General features: G+C 46.4%; 1 protein-coding gene across 3 annotated transcripts in view; it reads right to left on the reverse strand.

Moving 5' to 3' along the window:
* The window catches only part of CHADL (chondroadherin like), a 549,464-nt gene that overhangs the window by 494,453 nt on the left and 39,142 nt on the right, over positions 1–15,869 (reverse strand). The gene's annotated exons all lie outside the window — the stretch shown is intronic.

Consider the following 15,869-nt stretch of genomic DNA (forward strand, 5'->3'; position numbering starts at 1 on the left):
AAAAGAGCGACGATCCGTTTCTTCTCTATAATTAGCCAGTGGTTCATACTGATTCGGAGTGTGTACTGGACTTCTCCTATAGTCTTGTTGGTAATATTCTCGAGTGGGTGGGATTTAGGGGAATAAAAGAATTGGAAGAAAACAAACAAGTGATTGTTAGACCAGCTGATAAGGGCGGGGCTATTGTGATCTTGTCAAAAGATTATTATCATGAGGAGTTGGGCAACCAATTGAAAGACAGCAATACGTATATTAAACTGAGATCCAACCCTACAAGAGAATATAAGGAAGAACTAGGTGAACTTATCCAAAAGGGAAAGGAAAAAGGTATCCTCAACAAAAGAGAAGTAAAGTACCTTATCCCGGATGTATGTAGAGTTCCCATTATATACACAGTGCCCAAAGTCCATAAGGATCCGCTAAGACCACCCGGGAGACCCATCATTAATGGGATTCAGTCCATCAATTCACACCTAGGGGAGTATGTTGACAAGTTCATTCAGCCATTAGTCCCCCAAACAAAGGCCTATCTTAGAGACACTAAGGGGCTGATTTACTATTGTCAGTGCGCTGCGCTGGTTCATGCCTTAATTAGTACTCTGGGTGAAGCCTTAATTAGGCGCATGAACCAGCGTAGCAGCCGGCGCATTGCAAGTAATATGTAAAGCTGCGCCAAACTCCCTATAGAAGTCTATAGGAGAAATCAAAAGTGTTCATTTTAAAGGCTAATCTGCAAGTTTTGTCCTAAAAAGTGTTTGGGGACCTCAGTCCTGCCCCAGGGGACATGTATCAATGCTTTTTTTATTTTTTAAAACGGCCGTTTTTTCGGGAGCAGTGAATTTAATAATGCTTAAAGTGAAACAATAAAAGTGAAATATTCCTTTAAATTTCATACCTAGGGGGGGTGGAATGTCAGCATGTGAAATAGCGCATTTTTCCCGCACTTAGAACTGTCCCTGCACAAAATGACATTCTGAAGGAAAAAAAGTCATTTAAAATTCACACGCGGCTATAATGAATTGTCGGCTCTGACAATTCAGACAGGATTCATTCATAAAACCAAAAAAAAATGTATGGGGGTCCCCCCAAATTAAATTACCAGGCCCTTCAGGTCTGGAATGGATATTAAGGGGAACCCCGCCGTAAAAACAAAAAAAAAAGACGTGTGGTTCCCCGCAAATATCCACACCAGGCCCTTCAGGTCTGGTGTGGATTTTAAGGGGAACTCCACCCCAAATAAAAAAAAATGGCATGGAGTCCCCCTAAAAATCCACACCAGACCCTTATCCGAGCACGTTAACCTGGCCGGCCGCAGAAAAGAGGGGGGACAGAGTGCGGCCCCCCTCTCCTGAACCGCACCAGGCCACATGCCCTCAACATGGGGAGGATGTCCCTATGTTGATGGGGACAAGGGCCTCATCCCCACAACCCTCGCCCGGTGGTTGTGGAGGTCTGCGGGCGGGGGGCTTATCAGAATCTGGAAGACCCCTTTAACAAAGGGGACCCCCAGATCCTGGCCCCCCCATGTGAAATGGTAACGGGGTACACTGTACCTCTACCATTTCACCCCCCAAAAATTTCAAGTGTTAAAAATGACAGTAGCCGGTTTTTGACAAATCTTTCATTCGGGTTTCTTCCTCTGCTTCTTTCTTGGATCTTCTCCTCCTGGGATCTTGCCCGACGTCTTCTCCTATCTTCTCCGTCCGTCCTTCAGCCTTCTCGTCCACATCTTGCCCGGTGTCTTCTCCGTCCGTCCTTCAGCCTTCTCGTCCACATCTTTTTCTTCCCCGGACGCAGCGCTTGAAATTGAATTAGCCGCTCCTGGGACCCGCCCCCCTCTGACGCCACAAGTAAACTCCTTAGAAAGTCATGTGCGTCAGAGGGGGGCGGGGTCACAGAGCGTCACGCGGCGGGGGAATTCAATTTCAAGCACGCCGCCCGGAGAAGAAGAAGCCGCCGCACTATGCGGACGAGCTTCCAATTGAAGTTCCCGCCGTGTGACGCTCATGTGACCCCGGCCCCCTCTGACGCACATATGCCACACGCGGACTTTCATATGAGTTTACCTGTGGCGTCAGAGGGGGGCGAGTCCCAGGAGCAAGAACACGGCGGGATCTTCAATTTCAAGCGCAGCACCCAGAAGATCAAGAAGATGCGGGACGAGAAGGTCGACGGACAGAGAAGAAGATGGGAGAAGACGTCGATCAAGATGTGGACGAGAAGACCCAAGAAAGAAGCAGAGGAAGAAACCCGAATGAAAGAAGAAGGAACCGCGGAAAGAAGATTTTATTAAAGGAATTGTCAAAAACCAGCTACTGTCATTTTTCACACTTTTGTCACTTTTTTTTGGTGAAATGGTAGGGTACAATGTACCCCATTACCATTTCACACAGGGGGGGCGGGATCTGGGGGTCCCCTTTGTTAAAGGTGTCTTCCAGATTCTGATAAGCCCCCCGCCCGCAGACCCCCACAACCACTGGGCAAGGGTTGTGGGGATGAGGCCTGGTAATTTAATTTGGGGGGACCCCCATACATTTTTTTAGTTTTAATGAGCAATGACTGTATTCTTTATAGCCATGAGTACTTTTAAATTACTTTTTTTTTCACTTCAGAAATGACATCTTGTACAGGGACAGTTCTAAGCACGGGAAACATGCGTGTACCCCCCTGTATGATATTTAAAGGAATATTTCACTTTTATTTCACTTTAACCACTTCCATACCACACCTATTCTGGCACTTCTCTCCTCCATGTAAAAATTATATTTATTTCCTGGGAAATTACTCAGGACCCCCAAACATTATATATATAATTTTTTAGCAGACACCCTAGGGAATAAAGTGGCGGTCATTTTTTATTTGATTTCCAACGGTATTTGCGCAATAATTTTTCTAACGCCTTTTTTTTTGGGCCCCAAAAAAAAAAAACGGTTCATGAATTAAAAAATAACAAAACAGTAAAGTTAGCCCAATTTTTGTGGATAATGTGAAAGATGATGTTACACCGAGTAAATAGATACCTAACATGTCACGCTTTAATATTGCACACACTCATGGAATGGCGCCAAACTTCGGGACATAAAAATATCCATAGGCGATGCTTGATTTTTTTTTACAGGTTACCAGTTCAGAGTTACAGAGGAGGTTTAGGGCTAGAATTATTGCTCTCGCTCTAACGCACGTGTCAATACCTCACATGTGTGGTTTGAATGGTGTTTACATTTGTGGGCGGGACTTACAAGCATGTTCGCTTCTGAGTGCAAGCTACTAGGGACAGGGGCGTTTTTTTTTTTTTTTTTTACCTAATATTTTTCTTTTTGCACTTTTCTGTCCCTTTTTTTTATTTTGGATCACTTTTCTTCCTATTACAAGGAATGTAAACATCCCTTGTAATAGGACTAGTGTGTGACAGGTCCTCTTTATGGAGAGAGGCGGGGTCAAAAAGGCTGGAAAGCATGGTATTGCAAAAAAAAAAAAAAAGATCTCATGCTTTCAGCTGCAATCATGTTCGTTCAGCACAGTGGTGTAGTGTATAGCACTTTGACCTAGCAGCAAAAGGGTCGCTGGTTCGAATCCCGCCCGTGACACCATCTGCCTGGAGTTTGCATGTTCTCCCTGTGCCTGCGTGGGTTTCCTCCCACAATATAAAAACATGCTGTAAATCGGATCCGGTCTAAATAAGCCCTAATATGCAGTAGTATATTTAGGTTTTGTGCTGCCCTAGGCCTGACTACATTTCTGCACCTCCTAATAGAAAAATTACCCACCCCTTCCTGTCAAAGCCACACCCTGTTTTTGTATGACCCACCCAAGAATTTTCAGGGGACACACACACACTAGTTCTGGGGGGGAGGGGGCACTGGATTCCCTTAATTTGCATAGTTTTTCTCTCACTTCCTGTTTGGCTATGGGGCAGGAAGTGAAGGCAAATCTCCCCAATTGGACACAGATAATACAAAATAAACTGACAGGGCCTATAACCCTCCCTCCCTCTATCCAAAATTAAAGAAAATAAAAAGTGTTGATTATAGTTCTAGTTGAAGCACACATTTCAGAGAGTTTTGAGAGGCCTAAGAAAATATAACCATGCCAATAGGCCAGGATACAGCATTGCTAATATGTATGAATGTGTGTGTTAGGGCCCCCCACAAACACCACCCAATGTTAACTAAAAAATTATTAATTTGCAAATAAGTATTATCTGCTCATTTTTTGGGGATGTCTGCACCCCTGATAGTGACAACATTTGTGAGGTGTCTTCACCCTTTCTAATTCAAATTCATTCACTTCCTGTCACATAGCCAAACAGGAAGTGAGGGTAAATCCTTACTAATATCATTTCTTGGGGACACAGAGATCAATCTAAATAGTTTCCCATTATATAAATTGCACTCTAGCATTTTGCTGTGTACACTCCAAATTATTAGGGATCTTGGACTTTGGGGGTCCATTTACTAAAGGCAAATCCACTTTGCACTACAAGTGGACAAGCAAGGAAGAAAACAAAAAAAACTTTGCTTCTACAGGATTGGATGATAAAACCATCAGTGCTTCCTCTCTGATTTTCAGCGACTACGCTTGTACTGCAGAGTGACTTTGCCTTTACTAAACCCCAAACTAAATAATCATTTGGGGCAGGGATCCTCAAACTACGGCCCTCCAGCTGTTGTAGAACTACACATCCCATGAGGCCTTGTAATGCACTGACATTCACAGGCATGACTAGGCATGATGGGAATTGTAGTTCCTGAACAACTTAAGGGCCGTAGTTTGAAGACCCATGATTTGGGGTGTGCACAGCAGTGCTGGAGTGCAATTTGCTTAATGGGGACACTAGTTAGATTGACCTGTGTCCCCAAGAAAAGACACTGGTAGGGTTTTAACCTCCCTTCCTGTTCAGCTGTGTGACAGGAAGTGAAGCCAATTTTAAGAAAAGGGACACAAAGCTCAACCCAAAAAAAACACAAGCAGGGGTTCTAACACTCACTTGGCTTCCCTCAAACACCCACAATTTGAATAGGATTGCCTTGCGCTAGATTTAAGCACAGTGCTGTAAATCAGCACTTCAAGCCTGTCCGCCAACACCCCCCCCCCCCCCCAGGCCATGTTTGCAGGTTTTCCTTCATCTTGCACATGTGCTTTAAAAGACAGCCTGGACAGCAATTCTTGATAAGAGAAATCCACAAAACATGTCCTGTCGGGGGTACTTGAGGGCTGAGGACCACTGCAGTAAAAAGAAAATACTTACCAGTTTGTCTTTAATTTCCTCGAGATTAAACATGGCAAACATTTCATGCCTACACACCAGGAAAGAAGCGTAGACAAAAATCACACCTAATTTGTTAGGCCCAAACCTATTTCAGCTGCAGCTGACTGTAGCATGAAAAAGTAACAAAAAACAAACTTCAAAATTTTAAAGTAATTTTTATTGGTCAACAAAACAAGGAAAGCAAAAAAGACAGACAAACACACAAACATAAATACATTTCAAAAATGAAAATAAACATAGGTTAACCGTCCCAACATCTTCAAAATTTTTAAAAAAAATAATGCAGCAGAGACAAATACATCAAAGTGAACATCATTTAAAAATAAACAAAAAACATTGGCAAAATAAAAATAAACATGCTCCAAACCACATTTCTGTTTAGCAGCAACATGCCTGCCCCTCTGAGGGCAGCTGAGGACTGCTCGATCCACACTTTTTATAACATGTGTGCTAATTTAGCAATTGAAATCACATGAACAAATTTCAGTCTCTAGTTTGGGTGAGCTTGTAAGTGCTTACACCTGGTAATAACCCACCCCCGCTCTATGAGCATCCAAGTGATTTTCACCCTTTAAAAAGAAAGGAATTTTTTTTCTAAGTGTCTGAGCAGGCTCAGTTCATCTCACATGCAGGAACAAAGCTGCAATGGCTGCTGAAAGCATGAGAGCTTTTTTTTTTCCTGAACTCATGCTTTCCAGGCTGAAGGGGAGGTCTTAGTGAATTATTACGTAACAAAAATAAATAACAATAATTAAAATGCCCCTGTCCTCCCAGTCAGAAGCGAACACGCACATTTTTTATTTCTTCAGGTTAACAGTTTAGAGTTACAGAGGAGGTCTAGTGCTAAAAGTATTACTCTCGCTCTAACGCACGCATCAATACCTCACATGTGTGGTTTGAACGATGTTTACATATGTGTAGCGGGACTTGCATAAGTCCCGCCCACATATGTAAACACCGTTCAAACCACACATGTGAGGTATTCAATGCGTGCGTTAGAGCGAGAGTAATACTTTTAGCACTAGACCTTCTCTGTAGCTATAAACTGGTAACCTGAAAAAAAAGGTCACCTATGTGGATTTTAAAGTACTGAAGTTTGGCGCCATTCCATGAGTGTTTGCAATAGTAAAGCGTGACATGTTAGGTATCTATTTACTCGGTGTAACATCATCTTTCACATTATCACCAAAAATTGGGCTAACTTTAGTGTTTTGTTAATTTTTAACCACTTGAGCCCCAGACCATATTACTGGTCAATGACCGGGCCAGTTTTTGTGATTCGGCACTGCGTCGTTTTAACTGACAATTGCACGGTCGTGCGACGTGGTTCCTAATCAAAATTGGCGTCCTTTTTTTCCCACAAATTGTTTTTTTTTTTTGGTGGTATTTGATCACCTCCTGCGTTTTTTTTTTTTTTTTTTTTTTTATAAACAAAAATAGAGCGACATCTTTTTTTTACCAAAAAAAAATAATTTTTCTGTTTGCTATAATATCCCCAAAATTATCTAAAAATAATCTTATTTTCCCTCAGTTTAGGCCGATACGTATTCTTCGACATATTTTTGGTTCCAATAAATCGCAATAAGCGTTTGATTGGTTTGCGCAAAAGTTATAGCGTCTACAAAATAGTGGTTAGTTTTATGGCTTTTTTATTGTTTTTTTTTTTTACTAGTAATGGCGGCGAACAGCGATTTTTATCGGTACTGCGACATTATGGCAGACACATTTTTGGGACCATTGGCATTTTTCTACCGACCAATGTTCTAAAAATGCATTGCTTACTATGAAAATGTCACTGGCAAGGAAAGGGGTTAACACTAGGGGCGAGGGAGGGGTTAATTATGTTCCCTGGGTGTTCTAACTGTAAGGGGGTGGTGGGACTGACTAGGGGAAATCACAGATCGCTGTTCATACATTGTATGAAAAGACGATCAGGCATTTCCCCCCCCTGACAGGACCGGGATAAAGGGGAACTCTGCGCCAAATTACTAGGGGTACATTAGGCTCTTCGGCTTGGTCCGGAACGTGAGGGGTTAAACCCACGCCAAAAAACAGCGTGGGGTCCCCCCCCCCAGATCCAGACCAAGCCCTTATCCCAGGTACGCAGTCTGGCCGGACAGGAATGGGGGTGGGGGACGAGCGAGCGCCCCCCCCCCCCTGAGCCGTACCAGACCACATGCCCTCGACATGGGGGAGTGTGTGCTGTGGGGGAGGGGGGCACTGCCCCCCCACCCCAAAGCACTCTTGTCCCCATGTCGATAGGGACAAGAGCCTCTTCCCGACAACCCTGGCCGTTGGTTGTCGGTGTATGCGGGCGGGGGGCTTATCAGAATCTGAGAGCCCCCTTTAATAAGGGGGCCCCCAGATTCCGGCCCCCCCACCCTATGTGAATGAGTATGGGGTACATTGTACCCCTACCCATTCACCTGGGGAAAAAATGTAAAAAAAATAATACACCACACACATTTATAAATGAATTTATTAGTCAGCTGGGGGTCTTTTGCCGGGGCCCCCCACCACCACCCCATTGGGCCCCTGGGCTTCGTCGTCTTCCGTCGTCTTCCCACCCCATAAGGCTCTTTTGCATTCGGGGGGCAGGCTTCGCTGATTTCTGCCGGAGGGTACACCTACCCCTCCCCCCCGACTTCTACACTGTTTTCTGACGGAGCCCCCTTCACCATGAAGCTCCTTGCTTATGGGGGAGGGCTCTGGGCTTCGTCGCTTTCTGCCGGGGGGGGATGCTGTAGCCCCCCCGGGCTGTTTTCTGCCGGAGCCCCCCACCGGGCTTCTACGCTGTTTTCCGCCGGGGGGAGACACCCGCGGGCTTCTGCGGTGCCCTCCACTTCTGCCTGGCTCCTCCGGGAGTCCATGGCTTGTCTCCGCTGTATTCCGCCGGAGGGCGCCACCCTCCGGGCTTCTGCGGTGCCTTCCGCTTCTGCCTGGCTCCTCCGCGGAGCACAGGGCTCTTCTTCTCCCTTCTCTTCCATTCGATGTTGACACGACGAGGTCTCGCGCTGGAATGCCGTCTGAGCAGTGGGCATTGACTTATATAGGGCAATGCCACCATGTGACCTCAACCCATGTGACATCACATTCCCATCATGCCCAGAGAATGTGATGTCACATGGGTTGAGGTCACATGGTGGCATTGCCCTATATAAGTCGATGCCCGCCGCTCACACGGCATGTCAGCGCGGGACCTCGTCGTGTCAACATCGAATGGAAGAGAAGGGAGAACACAGCGGAAAGAAAGCCCTGGGCTCCCGGAGGAGACAGGCAGAAGAGGGAACAGAGAAGGAAGAAGCGGAAAGAAAGCCCTGGCTCCGCGGGGGAGCCAGGCAGAAGAGGGAACAGAGAAGACAGCAGAAAGAAATCCCTGGGCTCCCGGAGGAGACAGGCAGAAGAGGGAAGAAAGCCCTGGCTCCGCGGGGGAGACAGGCAGAAGAGGGAACGCTAAGACAGCAGAGAAAAGACCGGGGAGTTGGCGCAACCCCGGCAGAAGACGAACAAGACCGGAGCCCTGGCGGAAGGCACCGGAAAGACCGGGGGATAGGCGCCATCCCCCGGCAGAAGTCGCCGAAGTCCGGATGCCCCCCCTAATGAAAAAGAGCTTAAATGGGTTGGAGGGCCCCGGCGGAAGGCTCCGGAGAGGACCGAGGGATGGCGCCCTCCCCCAGCAGAAATCGCCGAAGCCCAGGGTCCCGGCGGAAAATCGGGAGAGAAGAAACCCCCCTTCTGAAAGAGCTAAAGAAGAAAGGGGGGGCCCCGGAGCTGATTAATAAATTATTTTATTCTGTGTGGTGTGTTTTTTACTTTACATTTTCCCCCAGGTGAATGGGTAGGGGTACAATATACCCCATACTCATTCACATAGGGTGGGGGGCCGGCATCTGGGGGCCCCCTTATTAAAGGGGGCTCGCAGATTCCGATTAGCCCCCGCCCGCATACCCCGACAACCAATGGTAAGGGTTGTCGGGAAGAGGCTCTTGTCCCTATCGACATGGGGACAAGAGTGCTGTGGGGTGGGGGGGCAGTGCCCCCCTCCCCCACAGCACACTCCCCCATGTTGAGGGCATGCGGTCTGGTACGGCTCAGGAGGGGGGGGGGCGCTCGTCCCCACCCCCATTCCTGTCCGGCCAGACTGCGTGCCTGGGATGAGGGCTTGGTTTGGATCTGGGGGGGAACCCCGTGCCGATTTTCGGCGCGGGTTTAACGCCTCACGTTCCAGACCAAGCCTAAGAGCCTAATGTGCCCCTGGAGGGGGACTCGCGCCGGTTTCTTGTTTGAAATTTGGCACGGAGTTCCCCTTCATGGTCAGCGCAGGCTGAAAACCGCTCGGAGATTCCCGTGCACCGCGTCACGCAGCGCAATTACGGGTACGCCGCTTGGTATTTACCAAGATTTTCTCGGCGTACTGACAAGGCGCCCGCCATCCCTCGCATGCGTCGAATGACTTTGACGCATGCGTGGAAGCATTGAGCTGGCAGGGCCGCCCACAATACGCGAGGCGTGGCCGCGCCGTCATCGCGACGATGACGCGGCCACGCCCCGCGTATTGTTTAGACGCGGATTTCTGTATGATGGTGAGTACAGCCACCATACAGAAATCCCCGGGCAGACATGTACGGTGAAAACGGTCCGGCGGACCGGTTTCATCGTACATGTTTGCTCGTCTGTACACGGCCTACGGTGCACAAGTTTTATTCGTATTTCGTTCTTAATTTATCCTTTTCAGGTTTTTCTCTTTTCCTCTCCCTTTTTTCTTTTCCTTTCCCTTTCCCTTTCCCTTCCCTCTCCTTTTATTCCCTGTGCATTACCTTTATAAGATCCAGTCACCCGTTCCTTTAAACTGAGCGCCCTATTTTACGCAACCAGTGCTCCCATTATTGCTTTAAATTTTTTGAGGTTTCCACGTCTAATCCATGTTCCCCTCTCCTTCCCTATTGTGCTGTTTATTACATTAACCCATTCCGTTACTGTGGGTGGATTTTGTTCCTCGTCTGGAACAGGCATCTTATAACTGGTTCTATTGTGCCCCATTCTCTCCTCAATGCAACCCAATAGGCATACCCTGGTCTCAAGTTCCAGAGTAGTCCCAAAGGTTGCATTTATAATGTCCAAAATCTTAACCCAATATCTATGCAATTTTGGGCATTTCCACATCATGTGTATAAGGTCGCCTGTATTTTGACACCTGGGGCATTTATCGTCTGACTTCCTTCCAAAGCTATATAATCTCTTGGGGGTGTAATAAACCCTGTGGACCAAAAATAAGTGGGAGACCCTTTGTGATGGAGCTAATGAGACCACTGTCCCTAATTCCAATATCCTATTCCATTGATCATTCGTTATGAGGCCAACATCCTCCTCCCATCTCTGTTTATTCCTACTCAACTTCCCTTTTCCTATAAGCCAATCACTGATCCGCTCATATAATTCTGAAATGAGACATTTCAAGACCCCTGACTTAATTAATCTTTGGAGATGTGTGAGCTTTTACCATCTTACCGGCTGTAACTTGAATTGGGCTTGTAGTGCATGTCTTATCTGCAAATAGGTATAAAACATGAAGTTTGGAATATGATATTCAATACTTAGCTCTGAAAATGATTTTAATGTGCATCCTGTGTACAATTGTACCAGTTTGGTTATCCCAAGTTTATCCCATTCTTTTAACTTCCCTGTGGCCAAGACTTCTTTTAAATACTTTTTTCCCACAATGGGGAATATTCTGTTGGTCCCTTATAGCCCAAAGATGCTTTTCCTGCTTGCCATATTCTTGCCATCATCTTTGCTGTTGGACTTTTTACCGAGAAAGAATTGGCCTCTAAGGTCTCTATTACAGATCTATGCGGGGACCCTGTTAGCATCATTTTCCCGCTTACACTTCCTCCTCCCTCTATACTGCACCCCCCCAAATGCTGTAAGTGTGTCGCCAAAAAATAACTATAAGGGTGTGGGACCGCCAGCCCTCCTTTGTTTGTTGGTAATTGCAACGTTTGGAGACTAATCCTTGCCTTTCCCTTCTTCCAAATTAGAGTCCTAAAAATGGTCTCTATCTTTTTGAACCATAGGTTATCAATCCATACTAGGGAATTATGAAGTACATAAAGCAATTGTGGCATCCAGATCATTTTAATAAGGTTACTACGACCGGCTACCGAAAGTGGAAGACGTCCCCAGATATCCGCTTTACGTTTAAATTTACCCAAAAGTGGCTCTAAGTTGTTGTTTATGAATTTTTCTGGGTTACGTGTTACCACGATTCCCAAATACTCCATCTTCTCCCCCTATTTTTAATTGAGGGATTCCTACTCCATTCATGTTGCTTACCGAGTCCACTGGCAAAAGTGTAGATTTTTCCCAGTTTATTACCAGGCCCGAGAATCGTCCAAACGCTTATACTGTTTGTACTGCAGTTTTGAGAGAGGTTGTAGAATTTCCCAAAAAAAGGAGGATGTCGTCCGCATAAAGCGCAACTTTTTCCTCCTCTGCTCCTCTCTGAAATCCCTGTATTTCCTATCTGGATCTAATTACAATTGCCAATGGCTCAATTGCCAGGGCAAATAGGAGGGGAGACAGGGGGCATCCCTGTCTCGTCCCCCTTTCCAGTCCAAACGACTGTGAGTATTCATTATTGATTTTTATTTTTGCACTTGGGGAGTTGTACAGTAACTTTATCCATTTAATAAAGGATGGGCCAAACCCAAATTTCTCCAGAGCATACTGTACCAGAGATAATCCCACTCCAGGCTATCAAAGGCCTTGGTGGCATCCAATGATAGGATAGATCTATCTCCCGTATTCTCTGTTAGAATCTGTAAATTTAAATTAAACCTTCTAATATTCATGCTCGCGGACCTATTTGGAATAAATCCGGATTGGTCTGGGTGTATAAGTTTCTGGATATATTTATTTATTCTCATTGCCAACACCTTGGCCAGAATTTTGACATCTGAGCATAGCAGTGATATCGCTCTAAAAGATGATGTATCTAGCTGATCCTTTCCTTCTTTCTGGAGAACTATAATAGTTGCTTCTAACATTGAGGGAGGTAACCTTCCTCCTTCTATCGCCCAGTTCAGCACTTTTAGCAATTCTGGAAGCAGCACCTCACCATATTGCTTATAAATCTCCGCTGGTAGGCCGTCTGGCCCTGGGGACCATTGACTGCCTGTTGTAGTTCCAATAATGTAATTGGGGCATCTATAGCATTTCTATCCTCCTCCGATAAAACTGGGGTTCCTATTTCTCTAAAAAATTCCTCCATTTGCACCTTTACATCCCCCCCTTTTGATTTATATAGATCTTTGCAATATACTGCAAATGTATCCACTATAATAGATGTTTCAGATGATATCCCACCTCCTGACATCCTAACTGCGGGGAATCGTAATCAAAAGAATATTAAATTATCTTACACAATAAGTGACAAGACCATTCAGTTTCTAGACCTGGAAATTACCTTGGCAAACCAACAAATCACAACCAAAACTTATTTCAAACCAGTTGAACGTAACAGCTACATACCTGTAGATAGCTGTCATTTTGATCCTTGGTTGATAAATATACCTAAAGGACAGATGATGAGGATCCGGAGGAACTGTACTGATCCACATGTTTTTTTGGAGCAAGCCAATGTAGTAGGCAGGAAATTTGTCAATAAAGGCTATGATCAACATTTCATACAAGAGCAAATCTCTAAAGTATATGATATGCTGAGAACTACTCTCATACAGGATAAATCTAAGGAGAGTATATTGAACAACGAGCTGCCTATTATTTTAAATTACAACGTCCAACACAAGCAGTTGGAAGCTATATTTAAAAAGCATTGGCCTATATTGCAAGCTGACCGACAATTTCAGGGCATATTACCCAGTTATCCCAGAGTAATATATAGAATGAGCCCCCACACTCAGGGATCTGGTGGCTAAAAGTGTCCCTGACCCCCCAATGAAAAATAAGGCACTCACCTTCTTTCAGGGAAAGGGTTTCTTTCCATGTAGGCGGTGTTATGCCTGCAAGAAGACACATTTCAATGGGCAGAAGTGCTCCAAATTCCAATCAAATGTGACAAAGAAAGAATATGAAATTAAAGATCTCATCACCTGCAGAACAGAAGGGGTGGTATATGTTTTGGAGTGCTCCTGTTCGTTAAAGTACATAGGGCGGGGCGTGGCTTGGCTAGGGATGTAGAAGGTCGCACGTCCTGTGAGCTCCGCCGAAACTCTGTCCGTTTATCCTGTTAGCGAGTCCCCTGTGACTCGCCATCGATCCTGTCTGCTACCTCAGCACCCCCGGTTGCACCGAGCACCCTTGGAGGCTTCCATCCCGGCTCCGGAGTGATGTCCCGACGGAATCCTGCAGGCCGCACGGCCCCGGCCCACGTGAGCCAAGATGGCGGCGCCGCTCAGTCGGCGAAGGAGAAGTACAGGGCGGCTGCCCAGAAGCTGTTCTCCCCGATCAACACCCTTGAACTGCTGGAGGTCCCTAGGGAACCAGAGGACAACCGCAGCGGCTCCCAGTCAGATGCCGATGACACGGTGCCCTTGGAGGACCCATCCGCGCCAGTGCTGCCATGGAAAGCAGTGAGTATCTCACCGGGGTCCCCACGTGCAGGGATCGGTTGAGGCCTCAGGCTCGGACGGGCCTGAGCCCACGTTAAGGGACATTTTTGCCGCAATCATGGCCTGTAACACCTCGGTGTCACACCTAGCTGCGGAGCTTAAAGGGGTCAAGGCTGAAATGTCTTTTATGCGTCAAGACATGCAGAAATTGCGGGATCGCACCACTGATGTTGAGGGCCGTGTAAGTGTACTGGAGGATGATCTGGCTCCCATGCAGCGAGAGGCCCATGCTCAACAATTGATGGTTGCCAAACATGCGGCAAAAATTGATGAACTTGAGAACAGAATGCGCCGCAATAATGTGAGAGCCATTGGAATCCCTGAGAGGATGGAAGGGAAAAACCTGGTTGCGTTTATAGAGCAATGGCTATTGGAAAAATTTGGCAAAGAATCCTTCTCCAATATGTTCGCAGTGGAGCGTGCACATCGTGTCCCTTTAAGGCCTTTACCCCCTGGGAATCCCCCCCGGGCGTTCCTGTTTAAACTGTTACACTACAGGGACCGGGATGTCATTTTGTCCAAGGCGCGCACTTTGGGAGATGTGTTAGTGATAGACAACTCCAGGATCTCCCTATTCCCAGACTTTTCAGCAGAGGTGCAGAAACAGCGCGCCCAATTTAATGATGTTAAGAAGCGGTTGCGCTTCCTTGAACTGCAATATGCAATGCTATACCCTGCCCGGCTGCGAGTGGTGGCCAGGAATGAAGTGCACTTTTTTGAGAAACCCGCCCAGGCTATGCAGTGGATGGATAGGGAGGAAAGATCTTTGCGAGAAGAGCAGGGGAGAAGACGCAGGAATGAGTGACGGGTGCCTGTCTGATGTGTGTTTGCTGACCAGATTGTCTGCCGGAGGGTCGACAACAATGTTTCATTTCACTATTCTACCAAGGCGGAGGACTGTTTCCACGGGAAGTGTTTACACTGTCTGGATAAGTACTGCTCCACCCTGATAAAAGACCTGCTAATTGCGGAGGCCTTTATGCTGGATAGTGAACTTAGCCCCCTAGAAATGGGTCCCTCGTGGACACGATGGTTCTTTATTTGTTTTTTACTTTTTTTTCTATATTTGAATTTTTTTGAGTTTAACATTCGTCCACTTGGACGACATCTCCACATTCTGCCTAACTTTTGCCTCCACAGGTTATGCCCAGGGTGCCTGGACTTGGTTATCAGGAAGATGTTTTTCTGTCTGCTGCACTTTCCACAGTCATGGACATGTTCTCTTATATTTTTTTTTGCCCCGATTTATTTTTTTGTACTAGTTTTTACCCAGGAAGAAAGATCCTTGCTATTTATGGGGCTGCCATGGTCGCTTTGCTTTGTATGCATTTCTACTGTACCTGGTACAACTATTTATGAGTATAAGAAATGGCTACGCAGTGTGTACTAACTAATTGGAATGTAAGAGGTCTGGGAGATAAAGTGAAGCGTTTGGCAGTGGGTCATGTGCTTAAGCGTTTGAGTTCCTCTGTGGTGTGTTTGCAAGAGACCCATATGCTCCGGGATCAGGAATCACCATTCTCCCCTAGACTATATGGGTATCAGTACCACTCTACCTTCTCGTCATACGCCAGAGGGGTTAGTACGCTTATTGGTGTGAATGTCCCGTTTGCCCTCACCTCCTCCCTTATAGACCCTGGGGGTCGCTTTGTTTTTTTGCTTTGCATGTTGTACGGTAGGCAGTGCATTATTGCTAACATGTATATACCACCCCCTTTCTCAGTAGTGGTCATTAAGACCCTGGCTACCTTTCTGTCACGACACCCAGGTATCCCTGCTCTTGTAGTGGGGGACTTCAATAATTTTTTGTGTGCCAGACTTGATAAGTTTTCTCCTGGGGCGTTGGCGACTACCCCGAGAGGGGGCCAGACGCCTTTTGCTCGGCTTCTGCAGGAGCTGGGGTTGAGGGATGTCTGGAGGTTGGCCCACCCACGGGAGAAATGTTACTCATGCCACTCGGCCTCGCATAG

This window comes from Rana temporaria, chromosome 7, assembly GCF_905171775.1.
Source record: "Rana temporaria chromosome 7, aRanTem1.1, whole genome shotgun sequence".
Lineage (NCBI taxonomy): Eukaryota > Metazoa > Chordata > Amphibia > Anura > Ranidae > Rana > Rana temporaria.